General features: G+C 36.5%; 1 pseudogene; it reads left to right on the top strand.

Moving 5' to 3' along the window:
* The first annotated feature begins 3648 nt into the window (after positions 1 to 3648).
* LOC104086361 (uncharacterized) lies at positions 3649 to 22847 on the top strand (annotated as a pseudogene).
* The last annotated feature ends 874 nt before the right edge of the window (positions 22848 to 23721 follow it).

The following is a 23721-nucleotide window of genomic DNA, read 5'->3' as shown; positions in this document are numbered from 1 at the left end:
GAATAGCTCGTTCCGATACAAGTTCAACCATACAAAAATTATCGAATTCCGACATCGGATTGACCTTCATATCTTCATTTTATATTTTTGAAAGATTTTATAAAAAATTCAATTTTCTTCCATCTAAATCCAAAATAAACGATGAATATAAGCATGTATTTATGAAATATAATCACTTTCGGGTATAGAACACTTACCCAAGTCGAAGTCGTGAAAAACCCCTTTGGAATCGCTCAAATCCGAGACTCAAAACTCAAAAATGAGTAAAAATAGCTAACACCCAATTTTTATGTGTTATGTCCAACATTTTCGCATATGCGGATAGATTTTCGCATATGCGGACTTGTTCGAAATACCAGAACCATAACTGCAAGTTTTAACCAAAATGGTTTGAAACACGTCCGAAACTCACCCGAGCCACTCGGGACCTCGTTCAAATATTCCAATAAGTCCCGTAACATAATACGAACTTACTCGGGTTCTCAAATCACGTCAAATAACGTCGAAATCACAATTTACACTTCGATTCGGACTTATGAATTTCAAACATTTTAATTTACAAAACTCGTGTTGAAACATGTTAAATGAATCCGTAATGAATTCAAATTTGGCACACAAGTCATAAATGACATAACATAGCTATTCAAATTTTTGGAATCTCAATCCGAGTCTAATATCAATAAAGTCAACTCCGCGGTCAAACTTTTAAAATCTTTAGTCTTTAGATTTCTAGTTTCCGTTAAATGGTGATAATTTGAGCTAGAAACTTCCGAATCCAATTCCGGGAATATGCGCAAGTCCCAAATCACTATACAGACCTACCGAAACCGTCAAAATACTGATCCGATTCCGTTTGCTCAAAATGTTAACCAAAGTCAACTCAATTGAGTTTTAAAGCTCTATTTCACATTTTAATCAAGTTTTCACATAAAAACTTTTCGAAAATTTATACGGACTACACACGCAAATCGAGGAATGAAGAATAATGCAATTCGAGGTCATAGAACATAGAAATGAATGTTTAAATTAAAGATGACATTTTGGGTTATAACATTCTCCACCTCTAAAACAAACATTCATCCTCGAACGGAATTAGAAAAGTACCTGAGCTGGGGAAAAGATGTGGATATCTACTTCACATGTCCGACTCGGACTCCCAGGTAGATGCTTCTACCGGTTGACCTCTCCATTGCACTCGAACAAAAGGATAACTCTTAGATCTCAATTGTCGGACCTGCCGGGCTAGAATAGCTACCGGCTCCTCTTCATAAGTCAAATCCTTGTCTAATTGAACTGAGCTGAAATCTAACACATGGGACGGATCACCATGATATTTTTGGAGCATGTATACATGAAACATCGGATGAACTACTGATAAACTAGGTGGTAGTGCAAGCCTGTAGGCTACTTCACCCACCCTTTCTAGAATTTCAAAGAGTCCAATATACCTAGGGCTCAATTTTCCCTTCTTTCCAAATCTCATTACACCTTTCATAGGTGAAACCCGGAGCAATACTCTTTCTTCAACCATGAATACAATATCATGAACTTTACGGTCGGCATAACTCTTTTGCCTAGACTGAGCTATGCGAAGTCGATCCTGACCTTATCCAAGGCATCATGTACCAAATCGGTACCCAACAACCGATCCTCTCCCGATTCAAACCAGCCAACGGGCGAACGACATCGCCTCCTGTATAATACTTCATATGAAGCCATCTGAATGCTCGACCGGTAGCTGTTATTACAGGCAAACTCTGCAAGTGGAAAAAAGTCACGAAATTCGAACACCCCATTCCGATACAAGTTCAACCATACAAAAACTTATCGAATTCCGACATCGGATTGACCTTCAGATCTTCATTTTATATTTTTGAAAGATTTTATACAAAATTCAATTTTCTTCCATCTAAATTCAAAATAAACGATGAATATAAGCATGGATTTATGAAATATAATTCGATTCCGTTTGCTCAAAATACTGATCTGATTTCGTTTGCTCAAAATATTGACCAAAGTCAACTCAATTGAGTTTTAAAGCTCTATTTCACATTTTAATCCAGTTTTCACATAAAAACTTTCCGAAAATTTATACGGACTACACACGCAAATTGAGGAATGAAGAATAATGCAATTCGAGGTCATAGAGCACAGAAATGAATTTTTAAATTAAAGATGACATTTTGGGTCATCACATGTTAACAGTTCCTATAACAATTGCTTCACCAGAAAGAAGTTTTCAAAATCAAAATTGATAAAATCTTACCTAAGATCAACAATGTCTCAAGAAAGATTAAATGACTTGGATATATTATCAATTGAAAAGGAATTATTAGAAAAAAATTGATTAAAAAAATTTATTAACAAATTTGCATCTCAAAAAGCTAGAAGAATAAATTTTAAATAAAAATATATATTATAACGTTCTTATAAATACTTAGGCCCTATATTAAACTTTGACCTTAGGCCCTACATGCGCTTTGGCCACCCCTGTTATTTACGAACTGAGAGACACAACGCAACTCACAGTTGTTGTGACATGACGATGAGAAGATATTTTTCAATTATCAAATTACAATGTAAGAAATATGAAATAAATTGTAATATTTTGTCTTATGTTTAATTTCTCAAACGTGAGATTAATTTTTTTCATGCTTAGCATAGATTCCCTTTGTCCTAATTTGCGTGGCACTGTCGAATTTCGAAAGTCTAACTTATTTTGACCGTGAATTCGGATATAGAATCTTTAAATTTCTTATAATAAAATTTACATATTTGAAAATTATGTAAAAAGTACTTTTAAATTATAATAATTAACAATTTAAAATATTTAAAAGGCATATGAAAAAATAACGGTCAAAATAAAACTTGTTTGACTTTCAAAATTCAAATGGCGACGAAGAGAATAATTCTGAAACGAAGAGAGAAACAAATACAATGTCTTCCAAATGTACTTAATCCTGAGATTTTTAATTTTACTGCTTTATCCTGGGTAACTTATTCTGGTATTATTATTCCACCATCTGGTATGTATAAGTTATCCAGGTACTATTTTTAATCTTGGAATAACTTGTCCGATGATTAGTAACCAAACAAATGACCCCTTAGTATATATTAAAGTTATGGATTCATAACTTTAGTCCAAACCATGCATGTATTAAAAACAATTACTATATAAGTATAAATAACAGATTTCAAATCAAGTAAATCAAATAGAATATAGTAAAATTTTGCAATTTCGAATTCACAAAGTTTAAAATTTTGAATCTGCCTCATCTTAGTACTAAATGCAGGAATAGGATACCAGTGTTTATTTTAGTAAGGAAAAAAATATATATTGGATGGGTCTGTAAACAAAAGACCCATGACCTTATCTTAATACTCCGTCCGTTTCAATTTATCTGAAGTTATTTCCTTTTTAGTCCGTGCCAAAAAGAATGATCTCTTTTCTTATTTGCAAACAATTTACCTTTATGAAAAGATTTATAGTCACACAAAATATATGTGCCTTGTTTTACTCCACTAGTTCAAAAGTCTTTTATATTTTCTTAAACTTTGTGTCCAATCAAATAGATTCAAAAGGGACGGAGTATATACTATATCACAGGCTAAGTAGTAAGACAGAATAGCGCCCACTCTTTGTTTCCTTAGTTCCACTTGGTTTTTAGTTTAGTGTCTTTTTTGTAGTGAGCCAACCAATCCTCACTAGCCTTCGCCTTTGCTTTTGCATAGCAGCAGTGAATAGAAGTTAGGGAGAGTTCAGTACTGTGACAATATTGGTTGAGTCTGCTAAATATTTTATTTTCCACAAATAAAGGAGAATACCATTCCTTTAATTCCATGTATTTGTCTCCATTATCATTAAGGTATGGGTTATCAGTTTACTCTCTTATTAATTATATGGCTATGCATTCTACGGTTTACAGTTCTATATTTCATCTAAACTATTTTTGCAGAAGTAGGGAAAAACATGAAAGTAGCAGTAGTTGGGGCAGGAATAAGTGGACTTGTTTCTGCATATGAATTGGCAAAAGCTGGTGTCAAAGTTGTGGTTTATGAGAAGGAAAATTATCTCGGCGGCCATGCCAAGACTGTTACTGTTGATGGCGTTGATCTTGACCTTGGTTTTATGGTCTTCAATCGGGTACGTACATTTCCTAAGTACAAATATAACACATGGATATGGTTCTTGTTCAACATATGTAAAAAGTGAGGTCTCTAGATTTTTTCTATTTATGTACGTAGAAGGGGAGCTTAGATCAGCTGTTATTGGTCTCCGCGTGATTTATAGGTTGTGGGTTTGAGCCGTAGAAACAACCAATAATGATGGCATTAGTGTAGGTCTGTAACTTGTATAAATCACACTTCTTGAAGTGCGACCTTTTTCCGTACCCTACGTGAATATAAAATGTCTTGTGCACCGGACTAACCTTTGCTTCTATTTATCCTGTGTGAGAGATGATAGGTTTAAGTTTAAGTTTCAATGATGACAATATTATCCTATGTTATATTTGCAGGACTGATAAAAAGGAAAGAATGGAGATCCTCAGCAAGATGTTGTTGTTACATCAATAGTCAATCAAGAGAAGTAAATTTATTCGTCCTCAATCAAAGGAACTCAGATTGCCAATCTCGCCAGCAATTATTCTGTGTCTAGAATTAAGCTCACTCCGGGGGTAAATGGCTCCTTAATTCAAGCGCTGAGAAGGAAAGTCACAATCGAATCTGGACTCTTCAAAGAGCAGGATTCGAAGAGGCACCCCTTGGGTCAAAACCCTTTTGCAAAGATCTCGTGCCTCTGATTTCGCTGAAGACTCAACGACTCTTTTCTCTCCTATAAGAAGGCTGATACTTTCAAGAAGAAGACTTGCGCAACTACATACATTGTATTCTAAGTCCGTCTACTTTTTAGTTCAAACAACGTAAGTTATCAGTGTCTCAAAAGATAGAAAGATCTAGAACACAAAAGAGAATTGTGTCAATTACTCAGAACTCAAGGTGTGATACTGTTCGTTGGTGGTGAACGCGTTAAAACCATCTGTGTTGTAACATTTTCAAAGATCTTAAGGGAACCCTTGTGACCCAAGGGAAATAGGATGTAAGTACCACAACGGTACCGAACCAGTATAAATTGTTGTGTGTTATTTACTCTTCTTTACTGCTTACTTTCATTCTGCATTGTGATCAGTCAACTAATACTTGTGTTAGTCGACTAATTTTTAAATAGTCAACAATTCACCCCCCTCCCCCCCTGTACGTTCAATTGGTATCAGAGCAAGGCTCACAATCTTGCTTAATCGCTAGTGAGGAAAAGATCATGGGATCCAACACTGTTGTTGGTGCTCTTTTTCAAGAAGGAACCTCTCAGGTTCGACCTCCTTACTTCAACGATCAACATTTCTCTCACTGAAAAGTTCCCTTGGAAATATATACTATGTCATATGATATCAAAGTATGGTGTGTGATCAAAAAGGAAAATCTTCCAATTCCTCCCAAGAAAGATGCAAACGGTCAAGTCATCGTATCTACTGATCATCTTGACTTGGATGATTACACTGATGAACAAGTTGTTGTCATCACTGTTAATGAAAAAGCAAAAAATCTACTATATAATGCTATCAGGGGAGAATAATATAAAAAGATATCAAGTTGCGAAAGTGCAAAAGAAATGTGGGACAAATCACTTACGAAGGAACCAACAAAGTGAAAGAGACTAGGATAAACCTCTTGGTTCGGGACTATGAGTTATTTCAAATGAAGGATGCTGAATTAGTAGAAGAAATATTTTTCAGGTTCAGCAAAATACTTGGAGACCTCAAATCATTTGGAAGACCTATTAAAAATGGCGAACATGTCAGAAAGATTCTCAGAAGATTACCTACAATTTGGTAGCCAAAGGTCATTGCGTTGGAATGTCAAGATCTGGACAAAATTTCTTATGACGAGCTCAGAGGTGATCTAATTGCCTTTGAGAAAACTCATCTTGACAGACAAATTCAAGAGAAGAAGAAAACTGTTGCTTTCAAGGCAACTGTGGTTGAAGAAGAAGAAGAAGAAGAAGAAGAAGAAGAAGAAGAAGAAGAAGAAGAAGAAGAAGAAGAAGGACAACAAGATAAAAACATTGCAATGCTCTCTCAAGTCGTAACCAGCATGATGAGAAGAAACAGAAATAACAGAAGAGGGAAGTTCAACTTCAGGAAAGGAAGGATGAGCAATGAAGCTGATAAAAATGATGGAAGGTGTTACGAATGTGAAAAGTTTGGTCACATTTAAGATGACTGACCGGAATTAAAGAAGAAGCTTAGCAGAAATATGCAAAAGAAGAAAGCTTTCGGAGCATGGAGTGATGAGGAAGAATCTGATCATGAGGAAATTGCTAACATATATTTCATGGCTCTAAGTGACAATGAAGATTCAGGAGAACTTGGACTAATGGCATACAACAATGATGAGGAAGACGATTCAAGAGAACCTCGTTCAATGTCAGATGAAGGAACTAGTGAGGTACGTACTCATTTATGCCCTAATTGTTATGAACTTCAAGAATTTATTTATATTTCTCTTGCAGACATAGAAAAACTAGTAAATGAGCTCAGAAGAACCAAGAGAGAAAAAGAGAGAGAGAAGAAAGATCGGGCCTTCAAACTAGAAGTGTGCAAAATTGAGCGTGATATGCTTCAAGATGAAGTAAATGAACTCAAGATTCAATTGAATGGCTTGCAAAAGACCACGAGTCTCAGTCCAGTCAAGTCAAATCAGACTGCTCATCACAAGAAGAAAATTGCTTGTTCTTTTTGTGGTAAAAACGGCCATAGTACTAACCATTGTAGGAACAGAATTAGAGCTGAAAGTAGTACTGGTAACTCCAACAACTCATCCTGCTCCTATTGTGGTAAAAGAAGTAACACCTCAAATCATTGCATGTTCAAAAACAATAGGAGATGGGTCTGGAGACCAAAATCTGCAAATCAAACTAACACTCAGCAGTCTAACCATTCAGGACCCAAGCAGGCTTGGGTACCTAAAAATGAGTAATCTTGTTTTGCAGGAACACCGCAAGAAGAATCAAAAATGAAAATGGTATCTCGACAATGTGTGTTCCAGACATATGACGGGTGACAAACAACTGTTCAAATCAGTCACCAAGCTAGATGGAGGAACAGTTACTTTTGGTAACAAATCCAAAGGAAATGTTATTGGTATTGAAAAAGTTCCTCTAAGCTCGATATGTGATGTAGATGAAGTCTACCTAGTTGATGAACTTGTATATAATCTTCTCAGCATCAGTCAACTATGTGACAACGATTATGAGGTTCGTTTTAAGAAACATGACTGGTTTATAGAAGACAAATCTTGTAATATCATTCTCTCGGGTAATAGAGACAGAAATGTCTTCACTATCAAGAACTTAGAAAACTTTGGGGATCAAATCTGTCTTACATCTATGATTGAAGATCCCTGGGTTTGGCATAGAATACTTGGCTATGCAAGCATGCATACTATTCAAAAACTGTCTAAACATGATCTTGTTATTGGACTCCCAAAACTAGATTTTTCAAAAGATCATATTTGTGATGCATGTCATCTAGGAAAACAAACTCGCTCATCTTTCAAAGTCAAAAACATTGTTTCTACCTCTAAACCTCTTAAATTGCTTCATATAGAGTTATTTGGTCCTACTAGAACTGTTAGTATAGGAGGTAAGAAATATGATTTTGTTATTGTAGATGATTTCTCCAGATTTACCTGGGTTATGTTTCTTAGTCATAAAGATGATGCTCTAAAGAATTTTGAAGTTTTCTGTAAGAATGTTCAACGAGAAAAGGGATACTACATCTCTACTATCAGAAGTGATCATGGAGGAGAGTTTGAAAGCAGAACTTTTGAAAATTTCTGCAACGATTAAGAAATCTCTCACAACTTCTCTTCACCAAGATCACCACAGCAAAATGGAGTAGTAGAGCGTAAAAATAGAACCTTGCAGGATATGGCAAGAACCATGATCGTGGAAAACTCTCTACCTTATCATTTTTGGGCAGAGGCTGTGAGTGCATCATGTCACATCATCAACAGATGTCTAATTCGACCAATTCTCAAAAAGACTCCTTATGAACTGTGGAATGGTAAGAAACCAAATATCAGCTATTTGCACCCCTTTGGATGCAAATGCTTCATCCATAATAATGGGAAGGATAATCTTGGTAAGTTTGATCCAAAAAGTGATGAAGGTATATTTCTTGGTTACTCTCCTTCAAGTAGAGCTTACAAAGTTTATAATAAGAGAATCTTATGTATTGAAGAATATATTTATGTTATTTTTGTTGATACTAACCTTCGTCCAAGGAATGAACATATTCCTGAAGAAGAGGAAATTTCCTGTGCTCCTAAGTAAGTTATTGTAGGTAAGGATCATCAAAATGAGTCAGCTAATCAACAAGCTCAATCAGCTGAAATACCACCAGAAGGACCTTCCCTAGCCAGATCAGTCGACTACCGAAAAAAGGGTGACTCTAGTAAATACTCCAAATTAATGGAAGATTGAACCGGGATATCATCACAAATTAATTATAGGAGATCCATAGGAGGGAATAACTACAAGAAAATTTCAAAAGAACAAATCTCATGTAGCTCTCATTTCTCAAATTGAGCCCAAGAAAGTGGATGGAGCTCTAAAGGATTCTCATTGGATTAGTGCTATGAAAGAAGAATTAGATCAGTTTGAAAGAAATAAAGTATGGGAATTAATTCCAAAGCCTCAAAACTCTTCTGTTGTTGGAACTAGGTAGGTCTTCAGAAACAAATTGAGTGAATCAGGTCAAGTTGTCCGAAATAAAGCAAGACTAGTGGCTCAAGGCTATTCTCAACAGGAAGGAATCGATTATGATGAAACCTTTGCGCCTGTGGCAAGACTTGAATCCATTCGACTACTACTCGCCTTCGCTGCTCACAAAGGATTCAAATTATTTCAAATGGATGTTAAAAGTGTGTTCCTAAATGGTTATATCTCTGAAGAAGTATATGTGAAGCAACCACCTAGCTTTGCAAATGCCACCTTTCCAAATCATGTATACAAGCTGACTAAAGCTCTTTACGGTCTCAAACAAGCTCCTCGAGCATGGTATGAAAGGTTAAGCTCTTTCCTTTTAAATCAAGGTTTCAAATGAGGTAATATCGATACAACCCTTTTCATTAAGCAATCTAGTTCAGGTAATCTTATTACTAAAATTTATGTAGATGATATTATTTTTGGTAGCCTTAACTCTGTTCTTTGTGAAGAATTTGCTCTTTCCATGAAAGGAGAATTTGAAATGAGCATGATGGGAGAACCGACCTTCTTCCTTGAGCTGCAAATCAAGCAGTCCCCTAAAGGGATTTTCATCTGCCAAACCAAGTATACCAAGGAGCTTATCAAAAAGTTTGGGATGGAAGATGCTAAGGCTATTGGTACTCCAATGAGTCCAACTACCGTGCTAGATGAAGATAGCAATGAAAAATTGGTTGATTAAACCATGTATAGAAGGATGATTGGATCTCTACTATATTTAACTGCCAGTCGACCAGATATCATGTTCAGTGTATGCAAATATGCTAGATTCCATTCGGCTCCTAAAGAATTCCATCTCTCTACTGTTAAACGAATTATTAGATATTTAATTATTACATCTGAACTAGGACTATGGTATGATAACTCTAACAATTTCTCTCTAAGAGGCTTTTCAGATGCTGATTTTGCAGGAGACAAGATTGATATGAAGAGTGCCAGTGGGACATGTCAATTGTTAGGAAATGCATTAGTATCTTGGAACAACAAGAAACAAAATTGTGTTGCACTATCAACGACTGAGGCAGAATACCTAGTTGTTGGAAGCTGTTGTACACAAGTTCTATGGATTATGTACCAACTTCTTGATTTTAATTTATCTCTTACATCCACTCCTATCTTTTGTGACAGTACTAGTGCTATTTGTTTATCAAATAATTTTGTGCATCATTCTAGAGCAAAGCATATAAAAACTAAACATCATTTTATCCGAGATCATGTAGCAAAATGTGACATTGTTTTAGAGTTTATTAGTACAGATTCTCAATTTACTGATATTTTTACAAAATCTCTTTTGGAAGAAAGATTTTGCCTTCTCCAAAAAAAAGATTTGCATTGTGCCAAATTTGTAAATCAAATATTTCCTTGAGTGTTTAAAATATTTTGCCCTATACTAGAATATTTTATTTCCTTACTTATATGTGATCTAATTATTTTTCTATGTAAGCGTAATTATTTCAAGTACCGCCGATCAGTCACTTTTGTACCATCTCTTCCGTCTGAACTTCCATTAACCAAGGTGTCTCTCCGATCTTCCTAAAATCTTCAATAAAAACCCCCAGTCTCCAATACTCCTCTCATTCTCTCCCAAACAACCCTTCATATCATGGCCAAAAGAAATCCCTCCTCTGCAACCAGATGCAGTCGAAGATTCCAAAAACCTTTAACACTGAAGAGCCTGTAGATGTGGAGTCGTCCATTGACTCAAATTTTCTCAGAACAGACAATGAAAGCAACAATTCTTCTGAAAATCCTCCCATTAGCCAGAAAAAGGCCGGCAAGAGATCCATGGAGCAACCTCCCCAAAAGGCGGCATGCAAGAAGGGTAAAGTGGAACGCTTGAAATTTGATCCTGAGGACAAGCTAATCTTCTACAGCCCCAGTGAAAAGGCAAGGTTTGAGTCCTACAAGTCAAAATCCATGGCTTATGGACGCTATGTAAGTCTCTCTCTTATGAAAAGTCTTCATTGTGATGTGACTGCAATTATTGATTCTCAGCACCTTTCCCCTCACTTTGACACTATTGGAAACTCTGTGTATGAAGAACATGTTAGAATGTTTTATGCAAATTTTTTCGTGAATGATAAAGATGATTTAGAATCTATGATTTTAGGGACTAGAATTGTTTTGGACTCGTACCTATTTGAAAAGATCTTTTCTCCCAAGTTTAGTGGGTATGATGTGTTTGTCCAAAATTCTTGGCCCAAAAACTTGGAAGTGTCTTTTGATGAAGCAAAATCTTTTCTGTCTGATAATCCCCCTGACATTGGCCCAAAAAATCTTAAGTTTGAACATCGTGTTTTGGCCTACATGATTGCCACTACTCTCCTTCCCATATCTGGGTCCCTTAGCTCTTTGTCCACTAGAGATGACTTTGTCCTCTACTGTCTGGTTAATAATAAATATCTTGATTGGTTTGTGTGGATTAGTCATTATATGCTTGAGAGTGGCCTTTTTGTATAAATCACATTTCTTGAACTGCGACCTTTTTTCGTACCCTACGTGAATATAAAATGTCTTGTGCATCAGACTAACCTTTGCTTCTATTTAGCCTGTGTGAGAGATGATAGGTTTAAGTTTAAGTTTCAATGATGATAATATTATCCTATGTTATATTTGCAAAACTAACAAAAAGGAAAGAATGGAGATCCTCTTGCTACATCAATGGTCAATCAAGAGAAGTAAATTTATTCGTCCTCAATCAAAGGAACTCAGATTGCCAATCTCTCTAGCAATTATTCTGTGTCTAGAATTAAGCTCACTCCAGGTGTAAATGGCTCCTTAATTCAAGTGGTGACAAGGAAAGTCACAATCGAATCTGGACTCTTCAAAGAGCAGGATTCGAAGAGGCACCCCTTGGGTCAAAACCCTTTTGCAAAGATCTCGTGCCTCTGATTTCGCTGAAAACTCAACCACTCTTTTTTCTCCTATAAGAAGGCTGATACTTTCAAGAAGAAGACTTGCACAACTACATACATTTTATTCTAAGTCCGTCTACTTCTTAGTTCAAACACTGTAAGTTATTAGTGTCTCAAAAGATAGAAAGATCTAGAACACAAAAGAGAGTTGTGTCAATTACTCAGAACTCAAGGTGTGATACTGTTCGTTGGTGGTGAAAGTGTTAAAACCATCTGTGTTGTAACATTTTCAAAGATCTTAAGGAAACCCTTGTGACCCAAGGGAAACAGGATGTAAGTACCACAACGGTATCGAACCAGTATAAATTTTTGTGTGATATTTACTCTTCTTTACTGGTTACTTTCATTCTGCATTGTGATAAGTCAAACTAATACTTGTGTTAGTCGACTAATTTTTAAATAGTCAACAATTCACCCCCTTGTATGTTCAAGAGAGAGATGTAAAGGGCCAAAAGCTTCCACGTTTGATTATTAGGTGGACTAGATACTTCAAAACTAATGACAGTACTTTTATTACGACATATATTTTTTATTATTAACCATTTTGTAGCTAGACGTTGTTTTCTTGTGAATTTCTCGAACTATTGGAAGGTAATAGAAATTGAAAATGGATTAGGAATAGGGAAAAGAAATAGCAGACTTATCGCTAAATAAGGGTAAAACTACCATAGTGAAGGTCTCGAACGTGACAAATTGCCTATGCAATAGCCAACAGCACATAAATGTCCAGTGCAAAGTACAAATATCAGTTCCCCCCATTTAGGATATCTCCCATATCAGACACCGTAGCTCATTAGGATGAGATGTTAAACATGCAATCAAGAAGCAACAAGAAATTCTCCCCCATCGGAACGGGATGGGATGGGGAAGTTGGTCTCCTTATATATATAGCTTGAGCAATCCTTATCAGTTAGGATTTTGGGGTTGAGTTAGACCTAATATCTATTTTTTTAACATGGTATTAGAGTCGGACCGGGTGTGCGAGAGAGGTATTAAGTGCCCCACGTTGGTTGAGGGATGAGCCATTTGTCTCTTTTTGTAATATGGCCAATATTTTAGTTAATGTAGTCCATCTCACATAAGCATATTTGCAAAGTAGACTTTGTTGGCAATATTCTTTGGGACCCAAAAGTATTGCATTGTGTGGTGGATATCATTTGCATAAGTTGTATCTTTTCTTTTACAACTAAGAGGTCAATGATTGTTTTGCCTATGAAAGGAGAGGCAATTAGTTTATTTTAAACACACCAACAAGACTTGAATCTTCGTTTCTTATTTCTTTCTTTTCTCCTTTATCAAGGGTGTTTTGTATGAGAGTTAAGTGTTGGGAAGCGCTTGTGTGGACCCTTTCTTTGGAGTGATCTTGTGAGGTTATTCCCTTAGGGTATTTGGGATTGATTTGAGTATTTACTCTAATTTTGTACTCTCTTTTGTACTCTTAAAGGTATAGTAAAATTGCACTTCTCCGCTTGTGGATGTAGGTCACACTCACCGAACCACGTTAAATTGAAGTCTTCTTTATATACTTTAATTGCTGTTATTATCAACTTGCATTGTCTTTGTTATTGTCATTATAACGTTGTTGGCTAACTTCCGCATGACCCGGTTTCCCGATCCTAACACTTTTTATGGTCTTGGACAATCCTCACCTCTTGAGCTAACTTTTGGGGTTGAGCTAGGCCTAAGATCCATTTATCAACAAATTCCAAATTGTGTTGAATTTTTGTCTTGATTGTTTCTAAGATTCTTGAGCAAATCATTATCCTAATGTTTCTGCTCTTGGTATGTTGTTTTTGGCATTCAGCTGGAACTGTTCATAGCTAGCGAGTCCATTTGGTTTCAGCACTAATGTATGTTGAATTGGTGTATTTGACAGGTAACTTATCCAAACATGATGGAATTTTTTGAGTCTTGGAGTTGATATGGAGATGTCTGATATGTCATTTTCAGTGAGCTTGGACAACGGGCATGGTTGTGAATGGGGTAGCCGAAATGGACTCTCTGGTTTGTTTGCACAGAAAAAGAATGTCTTGAATCCATACTTTTGGAAAATGATTAGAGAAATCATCAAGTTCAAGCGGGATATAATAAGGTACCATTACATCCTTTAGCTTTACTATCAGTTACTCCCTCTATTTCAATTTAGATGATACAATTTTCTTATTAGTCCATTCCAAAAAGAATGACACATTTCTAGAATTGGAAATAATTTAACTTTATACTGTTCATTTTACCCATATGAGAAGCTTTAAGACCACACAAATGACATGGCCCCATAAAGCTTTTACCAGGTGCATATCTTGCTCGGATCTTCTTCCATAATTGTACGGAACAATAGCATCGTTGGGGTAGATACACAAATCACCTTAAATGTCTTGCAGTCAAGATCCCTTCTGTCTTTGCACTCGAGGGACAATCTCCCGGCCCGAGGAAACCTTTGCACGCCTCCATTACCTTTTGGGAGGCCTACGCCCCATAGAAACAGTCTACCTGAGACCGTCCCTTGGCCCGGCCGGAAGGACTTCTAGTCTATTAGAATCCCCTAGAGTATTAAAATATATCTTTAGTTCATTTCATATATAACTATCACTAGTCAATATCTAATATCACATATACATGTCTTTCTTCCATAACGTAAACCAAACATTCTTAGGATCACAAGTTTCAAAAGTCTATTTTTTTCTTAAACTCTGTACCTAGTCAAATCACCTCACCTAAATTGAAACGGATGAATAATAAATATAAATCCCTTTGATGTTGACGTTTCATTGTTAGAGCACAGAGTATTCTTTGGTTGTAAAGGACTAAATCATTCTGTTTTGCACCTGTGCTGTATTTTGTATCAAAAAAGAGTTGTCTTTAATGTAGTTTATGTTTCCGACTCCATTGCAGTTACCTTGAGGCACTTGATAACAATCCTGACATTGATCGGAACGAAACGTTAGGACATTTTATTCAGTCACATGGCTATTCGGAGTTATTTTAGAAAGCTTATCTGGTGAGACTTTCGTTCTGTCATAGTTCTTGATTTTGCTACATGCATAGGCCATTTTGTTTCATTCAAAAAATTGATCTTTCTATAAGCAATTCACAAATATGTTTTGACAGATTCCAATATGTGTTTCAATTTGGTCCTGCCGCTCGGATGGAGTAATGGACTTTTCTGCTTATTCCATTCTTTCATTCTGTCACAACCACCATCTTTTGCAGGTAGTAATGAGCATATTTTTTGTATAGCTTATAGCCAATTGCTAAATGTAGTCCATAGCAGATACTGAATTTGAATGCTTCTATATATCATTTTGATGTTTTGAGTGCTTTCATTCTTTCTTTACAGCTCTTTGGTCGCCCTCAATGGCTCACTGTTAGATGGCGATCACGTACATATGTAAACAAGGTGGTATATTATTTTCCATGTACCACAAAGTCCTAGTAATTACCAGTTATTTGCTTTCTTGAGCGATTTGTTAAGCTTCTATCGTCTTTCTGAGTTATATGATGGGTGTTCAAAGCAGGTTAAGGAGGAGCTGGAGAAGAGAGGCTGCCAATTAAAGACTAGTTCTGAAGTAAATTCTTTATCAACGAATGAAGAAGGTCCGCTTTGGTTTTAGCATTTTAAATACCTCTATTTTCTCATGTCTATTTTAAATCCCACAGTTAGGAACTACTGATGATTCTAACTGTAAAAGAAAGAGCGTTTGCAGGTTGTACTGTAGCTTGCACTGATGGTTCCAAAGACGTATGCGATGGATGCATAATGGCTGCACATGCACCAGATACTCTGAGAATGTTAGGCAAAGAGGCAGCATACGATGAAACAAGAATACTTGGTGCTTTCCAATATGTTTATAGGTACTTTCGCCTTCCTTTTCTCATTCTTTTTTACTCTTTTTTTTCCAAACAGCTCATGCTTAGACTGAAGGGGAGCCTTAGCGTAACTGGTAAAGTTGTTGTCATGTGACCAGGAGGTTACGAGTTCAAGCCGTGAAAACAACCTCTTGCAGAAATGCAGGTTAATGCTGCGTACAATAGACCCTTGTGATCTGATCTTTCCCCGGACCCTTGTGATCTGATCCTTCCCCGGACTCCGCGCATTGTGGGAGCTTAGTGCATCGGACTGCTCTTTTTTTTTTAGTTCATGCTTAGACTGATACAGATGATGTAGTTATCTTCCTCTCAGAAATGGCCATAAATGTACGTCCATGTTAGATAAGTAGTATCTGTTACTAGGGGAAACTATAGTCAACTAACACAACTCAACCTACTAAATTTCTAAGGTTAATCTGAAAGTGTTTTCTGAAGGCAGAAATAAAGCTAGCAATACTGCCTCTGAAATTAGTGAATGAATTCTAATGAATGCCGCGTGAAGGGCAGAATATAATGTTGAAGAGAATGCATAAAAGGGCAGTCCGGTGCACTAAGCTCCCGCTATGCTCGGGTCCAGGGAAGGGCCGGACACAAGAGTCAATTGTACACAGCCTTATCTTGCATTTCTGCAAGAGGTTGTTTCCACGGCTCAAACCCGTGACCTCCCGGTCACATGACAGCAACTCTACCAGTTACAAAGATTTTATGATGTCAAAATGCACACTCATTTCTATTCCTCTACGACAGTGATATTTACCTTCTTTGTGACAAAACTTTCCTGCCTCGCAACCCAGCAGCATGGAGTGCGATGCATCAGAACCATTCTAATGTTGTTCAGCGGAAAAGTCTTTTCTCTTGTTAACTGTCCTCTTGTCTTTGAAATGTATAAACCTACAGAATCTTGGTGAGACAGAGCGACCTTACTGTGTAACTCTTAATCCTCCTCACACACCTGAACATACGATGCTTAAGTGGACCACAGGCCACCCCATACCCTCAGTTGCTGCATCAATAGCTTCATCCGAGCTAGATCAAATCCAAGGAAAGAGAGGAATATGGTTTTGTGGAGCATATCAAGGTATGAATCTTTTTCTATATAGATTACGGAGTTGCTTCAAAGTGGATGTTCCTTGTAACCTCCTACAGTACACAAAGTGTATAGCTGCTTTGGCTTTCACCGGTTATTGAAGTTATATTTTTTGCAATATTTTCAGGCAATGGTTTCCATGAGGATGGACTAAAGGTAGAACTATTCCGCTAAATCTTAACAGATTTTAACTTGAAGCATGAGACATATTCCTAAGAGAACAGAAAATATTAATACACATAAAGTTTTCAGCAAAAGGAGGAAGGAAATCCATGAGCACAACACAATGTGTCAATAATAATCTACTTTTTCTCCTTCTCAGGCAGGCGCGATTGCTGCACAAGGTCTGCTTAAGAGAAACTATAGTGTCCTGAACAATCCAAAACACATGGTACCTACCTGGACAGAAACAAGAGCACGCATCCTCGTTACTAGATTTCTCAAGAGTTTCATTTCAACAGGATGCATAATGTGAGTTATAACAGTTTCACCTTGTATAGTTCTAATCCCAAAATGGTTATATCTAACAACATGGTATTTCTATCAATCCAATTTCTCATCTTACAACTGTGATGACCCAAAAGTTCATCTTATATTTTAGAACTCAAATCTGCGCTCTTAAGCCTTAAAAATCTCATTTTTACCCTCCTCGATTTGCGTGCAGATTCCGGGCAGATTTCCGGAAAGTTTTGATTTTGAAAACTAATGAAAATAAGAATTTTTGCCTTAAAAGTTGATTTTAGTTGATTCGGTCAATATTTTTGGTAAACGGGTTAGGATTTATGGGACCTGGGCGTATGCCCGGAATTGAATTCGGAGGTCCCTAACTTGAGTTATGAATTTTTGATGAAAATTAAAAGTTTGAAAATTATTTATTTTTAAGAATTGATTGATATTTGGCATTGTTAGTATCGGGTCCGTATTTTGGTTTCGGAGCCCGGTACAGGTTCATTATGATATTTAAGACATGTCTGTGAAATTTGGTGAGAAACGGAGTTGGTTTGACGTGATTCGGACGTCCAATTGAGAAGATATGAATTTTAAAGTGTTCTGGAGAATTTTATTTGATTTGGTGCTAAATTCGTAGTTCTAGGTGTTATTTTGGCGATTTAATCACGCGAGCAAGTTCGTATGATGTTTTTAGACTTGTGTGCATGTTTGGTTTGGAGACCCGAGGGCTCGGGTGAGTTTCGGATAGGCCACGGGATGTTTTAAACTTAGAAATTTTGCTGGTATAACTAATCTCGCAATTGCGAGATCAGGCATCGCAAATGCGAACATAACAGGGTCCACAATTGCGAGGCTTTCATGGAAATTGCAATCAGAAGCCTGGCCAGCAGTTCTCGCATTTGCGAGGTTACCTTCACAATTGCGAAGGGAGTCTCGGAAGGGCTGGTTCGCAAATGCAAACATTTACTCGCATTTGCGAGGTTCAGTGGTCGCAAATGCGACACTTTTCTCGCATTTGCGAAGGCAGCGAGATTGTGAAGGGCATCGCAATTGCGATTGTTCCTTCGCATTGCGAACTTCGCATTTGTGAAGCTCAGGTCGCAATTGCGACACCTGCAGCTGAGTAAAAGGGGGTTAGACAGGATTTTTCATTCATTCTTCATATTTTCAAAACCCAAAACTTTAAGAGGCGATTTTTCAAAGACCAAATCTTCCCCAAATCATAGGTAAGTGATTCCTAACTCTTTTCTTTCAATCTTTTACATCTTATAACAAGATTTCAAACTAGAATCTAGAATTTTTATGGTGAAATTAGGATTTTTGGGTAGAATTAAGTGGCCTTCGGAGCGAGGTAAGTGTTGTATCTAACCCTGACTTGAGGGAATTAGGAACCTTAAATTACTTGCTAAGTGAAATTCGTGTGAGCGGTGTATATGTGAGGTGACGAGTACTTATGCGCCGCCAATTTACCTATTTTTTATGTTTCTCAATTTTTCTTATATTGTCTCATTCCTATGCCTACTTGCGATGTGTTATACTAGTGTTATTCAATTTATCGTTCTTATCATGTTTACAGATTTTCTGGTGATAATTGAGTTTTTATTTCAAAGTTGAGATTGATGTTATGGAACCAAATATTGAAGTAAGGTTTGTATTTGTTATTCTATCTCCATGTTGATATTAGTGCATTGTATTTTGGTAAGGGAGAGTGTTAATGCACGAAGGGTGACACAGTGCCATATTATGAGTGTTAATGCACGAAGGATGATGCCGTGTCATAGTGTGAGTGTTAATGCACGAAGGGTGCCGTGCCATATTGTGAGTGTTAATTCACGAATGGTGATGCCGTGCCATGATATTAGAGTTAATGCACGAAGGGTGATATCATGTCGTTTCTATTTATTTTATGGTGAGATTGAGAGTAAAAGCACGAAGGGTGATGTCGTGCATTTTCCTTACTGTATTCACTATTCCTGTTGATTCATGGCATATTGACTGCTCTGGTGATTATTCTGTTGTAGTTCTTTATCTTGTGTTCCCCTCAGTATGTTCCCCTCCCAACATTTCCTGTTTAGTTCTTCATTTATGTTATTCGCATATACACTGTTAAATTGTACAAGTTGATTTGTAGGTGCCTTGCCTTAGCCTCGTCACTACTTTGTCGAGGTTAGACTCGACACTTACCAGTACATGTGGTCGGTTGTACTGATACTGCACTCTGCACTTTCTGTGCAGATTTTGATACTGGCTCGGGTTGATCGAGATTTTGCTATTGGTCTGCTCTCCGGAGACTCAAGGTAGATCTGTCGGTGTTCACAGACCTTGAAGTCCCCGTCTATCTTTTCTGTTCTACTGTTTCTTTCATTGAGACAGTCGTATTTCTTTCAGACTATTACTTGTAGTAAATTCTAGAATGCTCGTGAATTGTGACTCCAGATCCGGGTGGCAGTAATTAATACAGTTTTATGATATTCCGCACTTATTATATTTCATCTTAGTTAATTATTGTTATTTACTGAATGAAAATAAGGAATTGGTTTAACGATTTTCTAACATTGGCTTGCCTAGCAAGTGAAATGTTAGGCGCCATCACGATCCCATCAGTGGTAAATTTCGGGTCGTGACAATAACACATGTTAAGAAGCCAAAACTATTTTATTGAAGAAGTATTCCTCTTTCAACGAATCCTGTTTGTTTATAATTTCCTGTTACTTTCTGTTCTCTTATGTACTTATAAACACAAACGAATCATTCGTACATTATTTTTAGACTATATGTTTTCTGTGCTCAGCTTGTTAGAAGAAGGGGGCACGATGTTCACCTTCGAAGGATAAAAGCTCTCTTAAAGTTTCTCTTAGAGTTCATAGTCCGCGGTTTTACTGGAAGGTAATTGAAGTTCTTTGTTTTTTTCCTCTCGTACAATTCCTCAAGCCAATAAAAAGAAAATTTCAAAGAATTCTACAATATGGATAAATTTTTTAACATAAAATAATCTCTTACAGGTTGCAACTCAAGGTGACTTAGGCCTTGCCGATGCTTTTATTCAAGGGGATTTTTCTTTTGTTGATAAGAATGAAGGTCTTCTTAATCTTTTCATGGTGAGGAAATGACTCTATTTCTTTGTAAATAGCTATTTGTTGGTACTTGGCATCCTGAATTCTTTTACAGATTTTCGTTAACAACAGAGATTTGAAAGCATTAGTGACAAGGTCTAGTAAGAAAAGGTAAGTAGTTTATAGAAACTGAAATCAGGAAATTGCAACTTACGTTCATATGTTAAAGGTTTTTCGTTACCTTTGCTCTCCAGAGGCTGGTGGACACCATTGCTTTTTACAGCTGCAGTATCGTCTGCAAAATATTTCGTTCAACATGTTTCAAATCAAAACACCCTGACTCAGGCTCGTCGGAACATCTCTCGTCACTATGACCTGGTAAATAACTTGTTTACTGTATCACCCAAAGCACCTACTGATGTCAAGATCACTAATGAAATTGAAGTTCTCAATGCATATGGATTTTTGCCTGCTGTTTTCGTGTAACTTTCTCATCATAAATAGGTCCATGGCTTCAAGTGTAAATTGATAAGTATATTTGTTGCTTCTTTTCCAGAGTAATGAACTCTTCTCGCTATTTCTAGATGAGACAATGACATATTCATGTGCAATTTTTAAGGTAAGAGCTCGAATTTCAAATATTTGCAACGTCGTCTCCATATCTTAGGCAATCTACATTTCTGTTCTTTAATCTCATTTTTATGTTGATCTATTTTTCCTTTATACTTGTTCTAGAGTGAAGAGGAAGACTTGAAAGTTGCACAGGAGAGGAAAATTTCTCTTCTCATTGAAAAGGTAAGTCATCAACAAAGTAAGTAACCCCTTATTTCGACATAATTTTCAAGCCTAACCTGATTCTGATGCTAATATTTTTAGGCAAAAGTTAGCAAGGAACATCACATTTTAGAGATAGGATGTGGTTGGGGAAGTTTGGCTGTGGAAGCTGTTAAGCGAACAGGATGTAAATATACCGGTATCACTCTCTCTGAACAGCAACTGAAATATGCACAGTTAAGAGTTCAGCAAGCAGGCCTTCAGGTATATAACTTCAAACATCAGTGGAAACTCAAGATGCACAATTCTTTTGTTCTATTCTAAACTACCTAAAGATCGAAAACAAGCAAGGTCTAAAGTCGGGCTAGAGAAGTTATATCATACAAAAACATGCTTTATATCTGTTAAACACTTGAAGCCAATTTTGGAAAATTTTAATAAATACTAAGTTCAACCATTGATGCTTGCATTAGGGTAGGCTGCCTACATCACAGCCCCTTGGGTTGCGGCCCTTCCCCGGACCCTGCGTGAATTGGATGCTTGGTGCACCGGGCTGCCCTTTTACTACCTAAGTTCAATGAAATATATTCACAGGATCACATAACATTTCTCCTATGTGACTATCGGCAATTGCCAAATATGTCGAGATATGACAGGATTATATCATGGTAAGTTTTGGCCTACTAAAATTAGGTCATTTCCTATTACTCATTACTATGCAGTGTGATAACTGTACTAATAATCGTTTTCAGTGAGATGTTAGAAGCTGTTGGTCATGAGTTTATGGAGGAGTTCTTTACTTGCTGTGATTCCGCACTTGCAGGAGATGGCCTTCTTGTTCTGCAGGTAATGATCCTCAACACATTCCACTTTTTTCACTTTTTCCCTTCAATTTTTTTGCTGATTTTTCACAAGTGTTTGCTTTCCTTAGTTCATTTCAATACCAGACGAGAGGTATGACGAATACAGGCAGAGCTCTGACTTCATAAAAGAGTATATATTCCCAGGTGCATGCTTGCCTGCACTTAGTCGAGTAACATCAGCCATGGCTGCAGCGTCCAGACTAAGGTAAGAACGAGTTGATTTTTGATTTTGCACATAACATGTTATCTCTTATTAAAAATCATGTTTTAAATCATATGAAAATGTTGTAAATACAGTGTAGAGCACCTAGAAGATATAGGAATTCATTACTATCAAACACTGAGATGCTGGCGGAAAAACTTCCTGCAAAAACAAAGGTAAGTAAACCAACATCAGTTCTATTGTGTTCAACCTATTTCTCGACTCTGACACTTGAGCATTAATAACTGTGTAACTAGCCAAATTCATGCTTTGGGATTCGACGACAAGTTCATCAGGACATGGGAGTACTACTTTGATTACTGTGCTGCTGGATTCAAAACGTGCACACTAGGAGATTATCAGGTATGTTGAGAATTCTTTGAATATAAGGGCAAAGTGGTCTAAAACTTATTAGTTCTAATCAAATGGACCTTGATCTTCACTTTAGGATCTAAGATCAAGTGACTATGAAATAATAATTAGGATATTGACTCTAACTACACATCCCAAACTTATTATGATACCATGTTGAATTATGTGAACTACTTATTATGCAATTGGAAAGCACGATTTTATTTACCAAATTATGTAAATACATGCATTTATTCAAATTTTTACAAGAAATCTTGAAATTGTCTTACCGAATTTGAGAAGTAAACAACTCAAAGGGGTACTTCAATTCTTGTAGATTGTATTTTCAAGGCCAGGGAATATTGCAGCATTTGGTGATCCTTTCAGTGCAGTGCCTTCAGCTTGTTAGAGTTTCTTTGTTTGGAATATTCGAACTCTGTCTTTGCAAATAAATTGGTTCCTCAAAAATACAACAACAGAAACCTAATGAAGTCATGTGTCATTGGCTCATACCACTTCTCTCTTTTGTAATCTTTGGACTTTTTTCAGTTACCAATTAAAAGTTATTGAGGAATTTTCATAAAGTATTACAGTTTAGAGTTTAATTACCATAAGTAATTATAGTTTACCTAATTATCATTTATAGCTATTGTTCAATGTTAACAACTTGCATCACTTGTATTCATTCGCTTTAAATGGTTGTATCAATCAACACATACAATACACTAAAATACAGTACTACATACAGTTATTGTATCACCATATGTGACTCCATACACAATATACATTGTATTTACTGTTAGGATTTTGCTACCAAATACAATGAGTAGGTACGAGTTGTGACTATTTCAAAGTGTATTTATGTATGGTAAATATAGTGCATAAGTTAGTTAAATAGGAAAGGAGAGCTCAGCAATTGACCGAGTATTCCATTTTTGTGAAGCTTAAGGAAATAAACCAAGATATATACTATTTGATTGGAAAGATTGAAGAAAAAAATGTGCTAGAAAATTAGGCTACATCAATAAAATAGTCGTGGTGTGTACAAGCTAGTTGGATATCACCGTCGAAAAAAGAAAGATTAAAACAATAACTTTAAAACAGGAGGGGAAATAAAATTACAGAACGGTAAAAAAACATGTTGCATGCAATACAGTTTTGAAATTACGGTACTTAAATTCAACTCTCTGACTGTTACATAAAAATATATTATTGAGATGAATAGGAATTACTCTGGTAAATTGATCACTTGATACGAATTAAATCTACGTACCAATTTTTCGTTAAGCCACAATCCCAGCACACGCACGTGATTTTTGAAGAAAATGTGTGGCT

Source organism: Nicotiana tomentosiformis, chromosome 9, assembly GCF_000390325.3.
Source record: "Nicotiana tomentosiformis chromosome 9, ASM39032v3, whole genome shotgun sequence".
Classification (NCBI taxonomy): Eukaryota; Viridiplantae; Streptophyta; class Magnoliopsida; order Solanales; family Solanaceae; genus Nicotiana; species Nicotiana tomentosiformis.
Note: the sequence above shows the minus strand (reverse complement) of the source record. Positions and strands in the feature narration are given on the sequence as shown.